This window comes from Sylvia atricapilla, chromosome 1 (assembly GCF_009819655.1).
Source record: "Sylvia atricapilla isolate bSylAtr1 chromosome 1, bSylAtr1.pri, whole genome shotgun sequence".
Classification (NCBI taxonomy): Eukaryota; Metazoa; Chordata; class Aves; order Passeriformes; family Sylviidae; genus Sylvia; species Sylvia atricapilla.
This window is the reverse complement of record NC_089140.1, coordinates 149,312,621-149,326,064: the sequence shown is the minus strand read 5'-3', so window position 1 is coordinate 149,326,064 and position 13,444 is coordinate 149,312,621. Positions and strand designations below refer to the sequence as shown.

General features: G+C 40.0%; 1 protein-coding gene across 9 annotated transcripts in view; it reads left to right on the top strand.

The window, feature by feature from the left end:
* The window catches only part of SLC45A4 (solute carrier family 45 member 4), a 63,897-nt gene that overhangs the window by 8,640 nt on the left and 41,813 nt on the right, over window positions 1-13,444 (top strand). Inside the window, exon 1 of one of the 9 annotated variants that reach the window (XM_066336795.1) lies at window positions 10,328-10,433. The exons of the other annotated variants lie outside the window; for them this stretch is intronic. The gene's annotated coding sequence lies outside the window, so the exon portion shown is untranslated. Of the gene's footprint in view, window positions 1-10,327; window positions 10,434-13,444 lie in introns of those variants that run through there. 9 annotated transcript variants of the gene reach the window in all.

Below are 13,444 nucleotides of genomic sequence, written 5' to 3'. Positions count from 1 at the left end.
AATGAGGCCATGTGTTTAAATACTTCAGCTCTGTATTTATAATACCTTTACCATGCACTATACTCTCCTTCTTGAATCTAGATGAATCTGGTCAGGGTAGAAGTGCTGTGCAAATGAAAGCAGCACTTGGTTTATCTCCGGTAGCAGCATTCAGTTCATTAATATTGCATTTCCCTGTAACTTAGAAAATGAGTGGAAGCCTGCCTGTGTCAAAATATTAAATAAAAATGGGTTCCTTATTTTTGCATTAATGACTGTCCAGCATGATTTTTAATTCTTACCTGATGCAGTTATGCTAGTGCCATTCTAATACTTCATTTTCTTACTCACTGTTGATGTAGGGATTAAATAACTTCCTTTCTCATTGTCTGGGTAATAGTCATATCTTTTCAAAGAATGAGAATAACAAGAACACTGGCCAATTCTTGGCTTTCACCAGAGAAATTTTTAAAATATTGGACTGGACTGAGAGGAAAGCAGGAAGCCAAGGCTGGAAACTTCTCTGTTCCATCCTCTCTGATAAAGCAAGCAAGAGCCCAGAATTTTCCTTCATTAATTTGTTGGCCTCACAGGACAAATTTGAGCTCTAAGTTGCTTGATGTGAGCAGCTAAGACTAAAGCTACATAAGTCTGTCTTTTTGTATCTGAAAGGGCTTAGGCTTGTAATAATGCTGTGACCCTTTCAGCCTTGCAGGGAATAATGAAAATACTGCAGGCTTACATGAGCAATGAATACATCCTACATTGTTTACATCTAGGCCTCTAATTTCATGTTAGATCTTCACTCCCAAGACTTTTAAGTAGTTTAGGCACAGAATTAAACTGTAGATCGTGCAGCAAAAGCCTGAAAGTCTGGGAAGCTTTTTTCATCAGGTAGGTGGGGAGTTTTTCACTCCTGGCATATGTGGGGAGGATGTATCCAAAGTGACAGACAAGTGTCACTGCTCACAGACTGGTGGGATTCAGCTGTGGCTGCAACGTTTAGCTGCCAGTGCTTCTGAAATAGTTTAATCTCTGCAAATGGTTGTCAGGCCTGCTCCTTTTGGTAGGGAGTGTTTAATAAAAAGCATGTGTGAAGGCACATACATGTGTGCAGTTTGTTTTCTGTTCAGCAAAGAAATCTGGGATCAGGCCTCTCAAGATTCTACCCAGATGGCTGATTTAGCCCATGTGTCCTAAAGTAAACTGGAGCCTGTTTTGATTACACAATTCTTCAGAATGAATTAGCATTTCATACCTGGGAAATTTGTCTATGCTAATTTCAGTTCCATGTTTTGAAGGCTGAGTTTTGCTCTCCTTGCCAGCGAAGGTTTAAGCCTGGTTGATGCTTATTGTAACATGACAAGTATTCTTTCATCAGGTAAAATACAACCTACAGTTGCACATTTTATATTCATTGTGTTTTTCCAGACTTCATGTTTGAATGGTGAGCAAGGACACACAAAGTCCTCAGAGGAAGATGAAAAAAAACTTTTGTAGCAAAATCTTGTTTGACTTATACACACTGCTGTTCACATTACTACAGATAAGTAGGAAGATTTTTACAGGCACCATGTGAACTCTTTTTCCTGCAGGCTTTATTTTTTTCCTGATAAACTAAGACTTTTTTGTCCTCTAACTCTCTGCCCCAATTAAGTTAACTTAAACTGACTGCAGCTTGATTGAAAACCAGAATACAAGTTAAGGATAGTAATGTGTCACTTCATGGCTGTTTTAATGTGGAATTGATACTTCAATTTAGATATCTTTTAGCTTAAAAGGAAAGATTTAAAACGAAATGGAAGTGACCTTTTGAATTATGCCTGTTTTACTACATGATCATATGTATGTCTCCAGAGAAGTCTGGGTCAAAAGTCTGCTCATGTGTTGTGCAGAAATCTTTATATAGAAGTAATACATTGAACTTTGAAATTTGTTACTGGAAGAATAAAAACTTAACAGGATGATGAATGGGTTTCACTTAAATGAGATAACAGGGATGTGGTGCCCCTGTTTTATCTGTTAAATCTTGACTGCTCTGCAAAGCAACATTAAATTATTTCAAATCTATTTAGGCTCTTAAAACCTAAAGCAGTTAAGGATATGTTATGGTTAACTACTGATTGCTTTAATCAAATCCTATTCCTCCTGAAAATCTGGCAGGTGATTGTTCAAATTATAAATACATTGGTTTATTGCATATGCTGGTCCTGTAACTGAAAAAGTAAAATGACTAAGCACATTGTTCTCAGTAAAGCCGCCAAAATAAAATACAGCCCAGCAGGGCAAGCCACACATTTCATTAAAATAAGGTTCAGTAACCATGAAATTTATCACCCTAAGGGCTTCTTCACTCTGACAAGTGACTAAAGTGTAAAATGTCAAATACCTCTGTGTTGACCAGTCACTTGCATTAGCTTGAAGATTTTGTTAGTCAAATACTAGATTCACAAGCTACAAGAAATGAATAGTTTTCTTCCTCAGTTTCCTGTGTTACTGCTGAAGACTCACACCTACATTCACACCTACATTTGCATGCAGCACATGCAAATGTCTGTGCCTTTGTGGGCTCTGGGAGATGGGAAATTTTGTGTTCACAAGTGAAGATGAAAGAATGGCAGGGAGCAACCTCAGCTTGTTAGAGCCATGAGAAGTTGATCCATGAGTGGGGAAGGAAGGAGTGAACTTGCTGGTTGTCCTCCTCATAATGGATAATAGCACTTCTGTTACCCATTGCATCTAGAAAATATTCTCTGTTACAACTTGGGCCAATCATTACCTTTCTGATGGAGAGATCACGTCATGTTGTACTTTCAACAGTTTCTACATTTGAAACCTCTGTCAAGACTTGGTTTAGAAATAATCTCATTACCTTCAGACTTTGTAGTCATGTCTTCTGGTTCCTGTCCTTTTCATTATTTCCTCTCTCGGTTTTTTCTGCTTGGCTTAATCTGATGTACGGCATGGTTTGTTCACTGAAGTGTTTGGCTTCAATGTTGTTGTGCTTGATGAGGAATCATTTGTCATATGAGGTGATCCTCACCTCTAAAAGGACATTAGGGCAAAAGTGAGAATATCTTCCTTCAACAGGATGTTCCTTCAACTGACTTGGGTTGTGCTTCTCTGCTGGAATCCACAGGTCTTCCTGAAAAATGTGCAATCCCTTCTCTAAAGCGCTATCAGGGGCAGTGTTTAAATAAATATTTGTTAGGTTTTTGGTTTTTTCTTTCACACTATGCTTTTGATCCTTAGAGAGAGATCCCTGTTCAGTAAACCTGCTCTCAGTGCCTGGGCTGGTGATACTTCTGGACCAACACTAGAAAGCTCCTGAAACAGTATTCCCTACTTGGGAATATTGTTTTGGAGTCAGCTGCTCTTCATAGCAAAATTTGTGGAAGCTGTTGCAATGTGCTCTGAGTGTCCCACCCACTTCAGTGATGATTTCATCGAAATTTGACAGCCCGAATATATTCAGGCATGCATGGCACATCCTACTGCTTATTAATAAGACTTGTGAAATCCTACATGACTGCTAATTTATTAAAACCTTCAAGTGTTTCAGAGTAGGATTTTCCCTGGAAGACTTCCTGAGTGACCAAATTCAGGCAATTCTACTTGTCTAGAATCAGTTCTAAAATCTCACCCTTGAACCAGAGACCTACAACAAGCCATTCAATATGCCAAAGTGCTTACACAAGGCTTTTAGGAATTCTAAGCAAAGTTAACGTCAGCACAGTGTCACCAGGTTTACTGCCAATTGCTCAAAGCCTCATTAACTTCATATTTTTGGTTTGCCTGCTCTTAACAGTTGTATACTTCGAGCAGGTGTAGCACTTCAAATATGTAGGACTATATGCAAAAGTAACAAATTTTGTGTTTGCTTTTCAAGGACTTAGCCAAGTGGGTGGTAAGGCTGAATGACAAGTCTGTTAATTTCAACAAACTGTTGCTTATAAACACCTTGCAGACAATGAGACAGCAAAATAATTCAGGAATTAATGTCGTATCCCTTATCAACTCCACGTGTGATAAATGGATTTAGCTGGTTGTGATGTTAGAGAAAGGAATCTGTGTTAACTATCTTCATGGGAACTGGGGTGGAAGCCAAGCCGCTATCTTGTACCAGAATGAGCTGATAAGAGCAAGTGTTCAGTTAAAAGTAGAGCAGTTGTTTAAAGAAATAGTCTGAAGACAAAACTCTCTGAAAAGTTGAGATTAGGTAATATGTGCAGTATTCATTCAAGTACTTGACTTTAGTTTTGTAACTTTAACTCATCCCCTGGTAGAAATGACAACTGTCCTGGTCTCCTCCATTTTCCCCCACAGATGCAAGCCTTTGATTCCTTCTGCAGCACAGAAAAGAGAACATCCCTTTGAAATTTATCTAGTCAGAAAACCAAACAGCTTCTGCCAGGTGTGTGTGTGCTCCCATCATCCTTTGTCTGACCTCTGCCATAGTGCTACTCCTTGTTTGGGATGCTGCTGTGGGCAGTTGGCATCTCCTGGAAGATAAACATCAAGACAATTTTGAAAATGGAGAAATTTAATAGATTAACAAGTTGCAAGTTGATTAGGAGTTGACAGATCAGGCAGCTGGAAATGTAACATCTGGAATACTGTGAGGTCAGGCTCAGTTTTTCAGAGGAGCAGTGAGAAGATTCTGCATCCATTATACTTTTAGGATCAGAGAACAGAAAGCTCTGAGAGCTTGCAGAGCTGAGTCCCTATCTTGTGGTGTGCCTGTACCCAACAGCTGCTGCCAAACCATAAAGATGATTAAAGCACAGAAAAGAGTAGAGACTAAAACTCTTGGTCTGGTATTTCTTCTGTCATCTGAGCAGAGCAGCAGAGACAAATCCAGACTGAATGTGAGTAGAGCAAGATGAGGAAAAGTCAGTGATGCAACCACAAACTTTAAGCACTATAATAAAGGTGTGTGGATGACAGAAGATGAATGAGAGCTATTTAACTTAAATCTCTTCATGAAGCCCACACTCTTGCTAGATGCTATTACTCAGGTTTAGAGAATGCTCCTGTCAGTCTGTTGAGATGCATAAGCAGATAGCCTCAGAGCAGTGAAGGCAGCATTCACTAATCAGCTCACTACTTGGTCAGTTCTTCCTCTGTTCTGTGAATAGCCCTACAGCCCCTGAGCTGAGAGGTCCTTTCATGTTAGGTGCCTGCTAGACTAATTCTGAAGATTTATCTGAGCAAGACATTGCTGTTCCTCTTTATCCTTCAACTCAACACCCACCAAATTTCATTTGTTGCTCTCAAAGCTGTAGTTGGTGTGCCTTTCAAAATTTTAAGGAGACACTCAGTCCTGAATTGAAGCTGTAGCTCTTATTTGCACCTACTCAGTCTGTGGAATCCCTTTCATATTCCTTCCTCTGAAGATGGCTTACACTAACTGCACGTGAATTTAGGTGTCTCTTTAAACAATAAAGGCACAAAGCCAAATTTATCTTGTCAGGTGTTCAGGTTACTATTCTTTCTCTGGATTTCCCCCTTGGCTTGAGATTTCAGGGTCTATCCAGGGTAATAGAATGAGCAAAAGAGATTGCTTGTTCTGTGAATGCACTTTGCAGAAAGGATCCCATCCCTTTGTGAGGATATTAGATGTCTAGTAGGATAACCTGCCAGCTCAGCTGTGACACATCAGTATCGAGCTGCTTTGTGCACTTCAGATCTGGTCTTTCCTTCATTGTTTTGCTCTTCACATATAGTGCTTTCAGTGCCTGCACTTATTAAAGCAGCTCTGCCTACTTAGGGAAATACCTGTGATATTATCTGACCACAAATTCATTCTGCCTTTGAGAATGATCTGGAAAGGCACTCTAGCTGGTATGCAATTAGCCTTGCATAAAGAAACAACCACTATATTAGCTTTGTTTTCTAAACAATCTATCATGTTTGTGTAGGCTGAACCTCTCACTGTCCTATTCTTTATGTCAGCAGCCCTGTATCTATAGAATGACTCAAGTGCAATCACTTTGAATCTTACAGCTAAATTAACATTGGTTATGACTTGTTGATTTTAAACGTATTTTTAATGCAGAGAAACTCTCCCCTTCCTAGAAGAAGCCTGCCTAGTCCTGTAGACACTATTGCAACAATGTTTTGTTCTTATGGATATTCAAGAACAGCTGCTTTAACATGTGAAAGATAATTCACTGAGGATGTTTTAGGTAATCCATCTGTTATCTGATAGTAACCTCCAACAGAAAATGCTTTTGGGAGACTAGATGCCTTTCAAACAGCATTTGCTTGTTTAGGGTGGGTTGGGTTTGGTTTTTTGGGTTTTTTTGGGTTTTGTGTTTTTTTGGTTTTGGTTGGGTGTTTTGGGTTTTTGTTTGTTTGTGGGGTTTGGTTTGGTTTGGTTTTGTGTTTGGGTTTTTTTGTTGTTGTTGGTTTTTCTTTTAGGAGGTGGAAACAATAGCTCACAAGGGCAACCAGTGTTCAAGGCATTTAAATGTACATTAGCATCGCTACTATCTCCACAACCTGATTGTGGTAGTCCCAGCTGTCTTGTAAGAAATAGGTATAGTGCAACTGCTGAAACCATTGGTTCCTCTTAACCACTCTGCCTTGGAAAATTGTCTCTGTGGGCACTTAGAGAGGTGCAAGCCCCATGATCTGGATGATATGATGATGCATAGAGTTCCATGGATGAGATCTGCCCCCATCTCACAGTGCAGCTTTGTCCCTTGGGTTATATGTTGAGTTTCGCTCGGAGGATGGCAGTTGTGTGTTGCAGGAAGCATAGAGGAAAAGTAGATGAGACTGACAAAGCGTGACTGAATTGTCTGACTGTGACAGGGCTAAACCTAGAGTGGAAGATGGGTTTGCTTTTAAATATTTTCACCTGCAAGAACTTGTATAGTGATTGCACTGATGTGACAGCAGGGTGCAAACAGGTGCTGCACCTGCAAACAGCAGGCTGTGCTTCTCTGGTGCAGGAGTGCTGCAGGTCTCGCCCTACAGCAGTCCAGATGTCTGCTGTTGAAGTGGTATAGATCCTGGAGCTTGTGCATCCTCTAAGAGGAGAACAGCTGACAGTCATTCCCAAATTAGGTAAAAATGCCAAATTCTGGCAAGCCTTTACCAAGTATTTCATAGTTCTCCAGAGTCACAAATGGAAGAGGTTTGTGTCCTCTAAATATTGCCCTGCTAGCTGGTCTTCATGTGTCAAATCCAACTGCCAAGCACTTGTAACCTCTTATTATTTTAGTGTATATGTCAGTAAATATCTTATCCTGCCAGTTCTAACCGGGTTAGAGCTTGGCAAAACACATTCTAAAATAGCATTTGTTCATCGTCCAAAATCAAAATGTCCTGATCAAGCTGCTCTTAAATGTGGCCATCAGCTTTCTATGGGGCTGCTTATAAACCAGCTGTCTAAAGCATATTATTTGCACTAAAATGGATGGTTTGTAACTTGGCCAAAATACTGTCTATTACCTGTGTTTCTATCTGCTATAAAATGTAACTGTTCCTTGGTGTGGCTTCCCTACTTTGTTAAAAGTACTGGTTGTGGAAGTTCTTACTGTGTTGATCCTAAATGTGGTAAATAAGGTCTGAAATCAGTGTGGTGATGCATCCCTTTTAAGTGATTTATTCATATTATTGACCAAACAGTAATTATCTGATTTTCTTAAAGTTTAATAATTATTGGGGTTAAGAGGGGATTCTTAATTTTGTTTATCTTATACCTTACTTAAAATATACAGACTGTGCATCACTGCTAGGTTCAAATGTTTATTTAAATAATTGAGTAACTAAATCAAATAGCTCTACTTCATGGCAGTGTACATAAACACGTCTGTCACGCTGGTATTTGGGACAGTCTAAAAAACTGGAGCAGGGATCTGCTCAAATGCTCCAGCAATACTTTTTATGGAGTGTGCTTTCTCAACATTTGTTTGTAATTATTTGTTCTGCTAAAGGGAGGCGCTGGAGATGTTTACCAAAGGTGCTGCACCCTACACTTGCAGTTTCCTTTATTAGCACCACCTCATGCCCGAAGGTGTGGGGCCAGAGGGGTGGAAAGCAGCTCTTTTACCACACCCTTTGCAGCACGGATTTAGGAGGAGGTGGTATTCTTTTAGTGCCAGGAAGTAAGTAAGAAATAATGTTATCTCTAAACATCTTTTATTCCTTTCTTTCAGTACTGAAGTGATGAGATCCATTTAATACTTCATCGGGGGATGTTAAGAGTATTTTTGTTGGCTCAGATGGAGGGAAGCTCGGCAAAGCCTGCGTGGGGAAGGGAAGGAATCTCTCTCCTTTGTGCTGACAGGAGACAATTTCCAGCAATCGTGATGAATCGGTGTGGGCTCAAACTGCAGGTTAAGCTGTAAATGCTCCTTTATTACCAAGCAATCACGGTGATGAGGTTCCCCCTTTGATCTGTGAGTCCACTCAAACAAGGCAAAATGAGAACACTTAGTGCAAGATGATATAACCAGTTATATATACTTGTTTATAAACCCTTTGGAGAATCGGAAATGTGAGAAACCCTCTTCTGAGATGTTTTGTTTTTTCTCTGAGGGAGTAATTATTTCCTCAGAGTTTGTAAAATCTGGTCATAACCTGACTTCTCTGTCTTTGTTGGAGGGTGCACAAAAGTCTAGGGATGTTTTCAAAAGCTTCCTTTACCAGAGTTTTCTGAGACTGAATGATGGTAATGCGTTTAGGGACTGGTAATTGAAGATAATTCCAATGAATTAGACTTTGCAGACATTAATGATATGCTAGAGGAAGTTGGTTTATGAAGATCTATGCTGTACTCTTTTTTTGTCTTGATCTATTGAATAGCTTCTGTAATTGTCTAATACATATTCTGGCAGTATTTGGGTTTCTTAAGTATTTGCAGCCTGAAGAAACCAGCCTGTGAATTTTCAGGCAGTGAATATGATTGGTTTAAATGCCAGTACATGAAAGTAATGTGCTTTTCACAGTAGCATCTGCAAGGGATGTCTAACTTTGCAGATACAGATGAAGTAATCAGTCCTGGCTTGACTATTTTTATGGATGAGTATTCATGCAAAAATCTAGTCTCAACCTATTACAGAAAGTATTTCTTATTCTGAAGAATCAGCAAAGGTTGCTCTGGTGTATTCCATTTTCCCCACTGCAATCAGGAGAACAGCCTTGGTGAAAAAACTTGCCAAAAAACCCCAAAAAAAACCACTAGCAAGGATGTCCTGATAGGATTATTCTTGCACCACCAGCCCTGGACATTGCTTTTCCTTCTGCAGGAAGGTGGGATTGGTGCAATTAATCCACTTGGTTATGTATTAAGATGTTTGCTGACAATAGCCTTAATTTTGTTTCCCTCAGTTCCCTACTTCATAGAGATAGAGGGAATGAATCCATTTAATTCAGATGGGAGATAACGTTTGGGGTCCACATGGTTTATAAACTTGAGGATCTTTTACTAGGACATTCCAAGCTAGACCGTAGCTTTAGCTCAGGCCAGACTGAAGTTTGTACCTATCTGACCAAATCAGTAAGTTTTCTCATTGAAAGTCATTACTTGCAGCCCATAACAGCATATCTGCACACTGGCTTTTGAGTCCCCATGACGTTTTGATTTTTGGGCTTTTGTAGTGACTTGGTTGTTACTTTTTTGGGGTTGAAAGCTGTTAGTGCTTGTTGGCTTGCTCTTTACCTAATTTTGGGTGTAGAACCTGCTAAATGGAGATGCAGCCATCATAAATCAGGCATGCCTATGTCTTTGCTGTGCTGCGAAACTGCTTCTGGGTGACTGTTTTCTTCCCAGGATCTCTGGTCCCAGCTGTTATGTTTTCCATTAGCTCTGAAGGCTTTTCTACTGCTGTTTATGCATGTACCCCCTTAGCTGTTTACTTGTTTAATGTATCTGTATTAATAAACATGAAGTTAATGTGAGTATATACGACTTTTTTTACCTATCAGTAAATCAAAGTACAAGTTAAATCAGATAACACCTCTCCAGTTTAACAAAATGAAGTATTTCCTACTAAAAACAGCAGCAGCCGTGATTTAACAATGTAATCTGATCTAATATTAGTAACAGGCTGTGCCTTTAGGGAGCAGTATAATATCCAATCCACTGAATAAAGTCTGTCTCACATTAAATTCTGGATCCCTCTTAAAAAGATGGCTTCCCAGAATTGTTTCAGTAATTGCATAAAGACCCATGATTTCCTATGTATTTTTCCCAGTCATGAATGGAGAAATTATGTTGGCCCCCAAAATGCAAAGAACGATGAAATAGTGCTGTCTTACAAAGCTGTTTTCCCTGATGTCACAAGCACCTTCACCTTACCTCTTGAGTTTTCTATTCCTCCTCATGTGTCCAGGCAGGAAAATTCCAGTCAGGAGAGTTTGTCATGCCCTGATTGCCATCTGTGACAGCATCACCACATCTTCCAGCAGGAACCAAAATCTTTCTCTTGGTCATTTTCCAAGTAAGCTCTGAGGGAGTGGAAAGAGGATCCCAAGAAAGCCAAGGAGGTTCTAGTCAAGGCCATGCTTTATGGAAAGAAGGAAGCAGGCAATCCTATGGAAGATTTAACTTAGGCAGGGCTGGAGTTTGTAAGCCTGTGTATGTCAGGCTTTAATAATTTCTAGAATTTTGTATACATACCGAGGAAAGGGTGCAACAAGTCTTCATTAACCCTTCCAAAGTCAAGCTGTTCACACCCTTCCTTTTATGTTTTGGATTGTGGTTTGGATATTTATTTGTTGGGGGAGTGGAGATTGTCAGATGTTCAGTGTTAAGAGTAGAAAAGCTGCCAGCATCATCTGCTTCTCTTAGATGAATTTGTATTTGAAACATGATGTTTTGGCTTAAACAGCAAGGCCGAGGTTGTAAAATACATCAACTCAGTTACAGTGTGTGAAGAGTCCTGAAGGCAGACAGAAGTTTGTGTTGGAAGAAGTGGGGAAAATGCTGTTTCTCCGTGTGAGGTGCATTACTCCATATTGTTTTAATTCACAACATGCTGCAGAATGACTTACCCCTGCCCAGACCTTGCTTCTGTGGCCTAAATTGTGTGGTAGCTTCAAAAGTAGGTCATGATGCAAAAGCACTGTGCTGTTTCCAGTGGCTCTTTTCTCTTTTTTTTTTCTTTCTTTCTTTCTTTTTTTTTTAATCTCAGGTTTCAAGATGAATTTACTAAGAGCCTGACCTGCAGTCAGTGTTAGTCATTAAGGTTGTTTGGGCACAATATCCTTGTGGAAGAAGCTGGTTTGTGCTGTTGTGTTTCAATGCCTTTGATTACCTAAATGATGAATTAGATGTTAGGACATGTCAAATGTGGTTCTTTATTGCACCCAGTTAGCCTTAACTTTTTTCCTTTGGCAGGGTTTTAGTGATTCACAACAGGCCAGTCCAGTGTAATGTAAGACTGTTTTTAAAATGAGAGGTTGACTTTCAGGATCCAGAGGTAACATAGCTCATGTATGGGAATGTTGTTAAGTAATACATGATATAACTGATTAAAAAAAAATTCCTGATCAAGTGTAGTCATCCCTCTCTGATAGTGTTAATAGAGTTCTGTTTTTAGAAAGTAGTAGCTAAAAAGCTTTCAATGCTTGCATTTAGTTCTGTCAGAAGTCTTAATATTCTTAATGGGAGTTGAAACAACTGCCTGCCTATAATTGCTGCCCTTTTGAACCAAAGACCTTATGACTCACCTATATAGCAAGTCACAGAGTTTGTCTACACCTTTGTGATGGAACAAATTCATCAGATCACAGAAGGATACAGCCCTTCCTCTGAACTTTGAGTAGGGTAGTTGAGCACATTTATCCAGCTGGGCCAAAACCTCCAGGTATGTGTTCTAGATGCTTTTCTTCCTCGTGCAGTGACTGAACACTTGAGTATTGACATGGGCCCAAAAAAATCCCTTGTGGCCAGCTCTGTTACTATAAACAGCTGCTAATTATTAGCAACAGAGCCACAAAACTGCCAGGGAGAAAATAGCTGCCTGTTGGCCAAGCAAGTGGTGTTCTGCCTTGCATCTGGCAAGTACAAGGAGAATACATGAGAGCTCTCCCAGCATGCCTGAGGTCCTTCTGCACAGCAGGTGTCTGGAGCTGGGCAGATGAGTTTGCTTTTTTGACCTTGTAGCCACAGGGAGCCACCGACAGTTCCTTTCCTCTGTGAGCTGCAATTTTGCTCTGGCTTTGGGTATTGCTGCCCAAAGGGACACTTCAGCTGCTCCTGTACCTCCCTGTTATGATGGTATGGATCCCTGCAGCCATGCAGATTTTATAAAGGATTTCTTTAGCTGCTTGGACATGTTTTTGTCAGCTTAGTTTTCAGCCTGGATCAGTTACAGTGTCTGGTTCGCTGCTGTGCTGCTGGTGTGGCTGCGCAGGAAGCAGTGGGAGTAAGGAACCAGGGGCAAAGAAAAGGAAGAACAGACTGGTGCTCTTAGAGGAAGTACTTGTTTATACCAGCTTAAAGTGGTTGAGAAACCTAGAGTGTAAGCAGTGGAATAAGCTAGTAATGTATTTTATGTGATATTTCTTTACAAAATCAGTTGCCTGATCTTAAAGAGTAATCTTTAATGTATTTTGAGAATGGACAAGGTTTTGTAAGATGGTGCAGCCACACTTGCAGAGGGGTTGAAGGTCAGCCTTGCCTTTAAGAACTGCTCTTTTGCAGCAGCATTCTCTTTGTCTGCTGGTGTGATGGAGCACAGAGCATTTGAGCTCAAAACACCAGCAATTATACTCAGACAAAAACCATTTTACTCTTGAAAAGGCACGAGCCCATATGATGTGTCTTTTCCACAAGCCAGTCAAATGCTGAAGCAGAACCTTTTGTCCACTTTGCATTGAATTTTGGAGGGAATAATAAGTGATGTTTGCCTGCAACATGGAGGTAGAAGTGCTCAGCCAAACATTTCTTTAGCCTGAGGAAAAGACAGATAAACTCAGAATACCTTTCTTTCTAATGCTAATATTAAAGTTAAACTTAAATCAGTCTAGATAACTCTTCAAGATATGGCCAGATTACTTAAAAACCTGAGCATAAACCAACTTGGCAGAAAAGTATCTGACAAATAAATGGAATGACTGGGCACTTACAGGCTTGTCAGCCTGACATGATTCACAGGTGAAATAGTGTGGTTGCTAGCATGGGTGTCTGTGGGATACACTCATTGCAGCATTGGAGGAGGGTAAGTTGTAAGGCTCTGGGAGGAATGAAAATCTTCTCCTATTAGACTGGCAGCTTCTGCGGCCTCTTTTTTCCCAAGTAAACATTTGAATATTTCATTAAGTATGTACACTTACTTGGGTTTTTGTTGTTGTTTGGGGCTTCTTGATGTGTTGAGCAGAATGGTTCACTGACAGGTCCTAATGTGACAATGATAATTGTGACCAGACTTATTAAAGCCTATTTAAATTCTGTAGTAACTGATTAGTTGATTTCTTAGCTATTTTCCATTGGGAAGGTAGTGGTAGA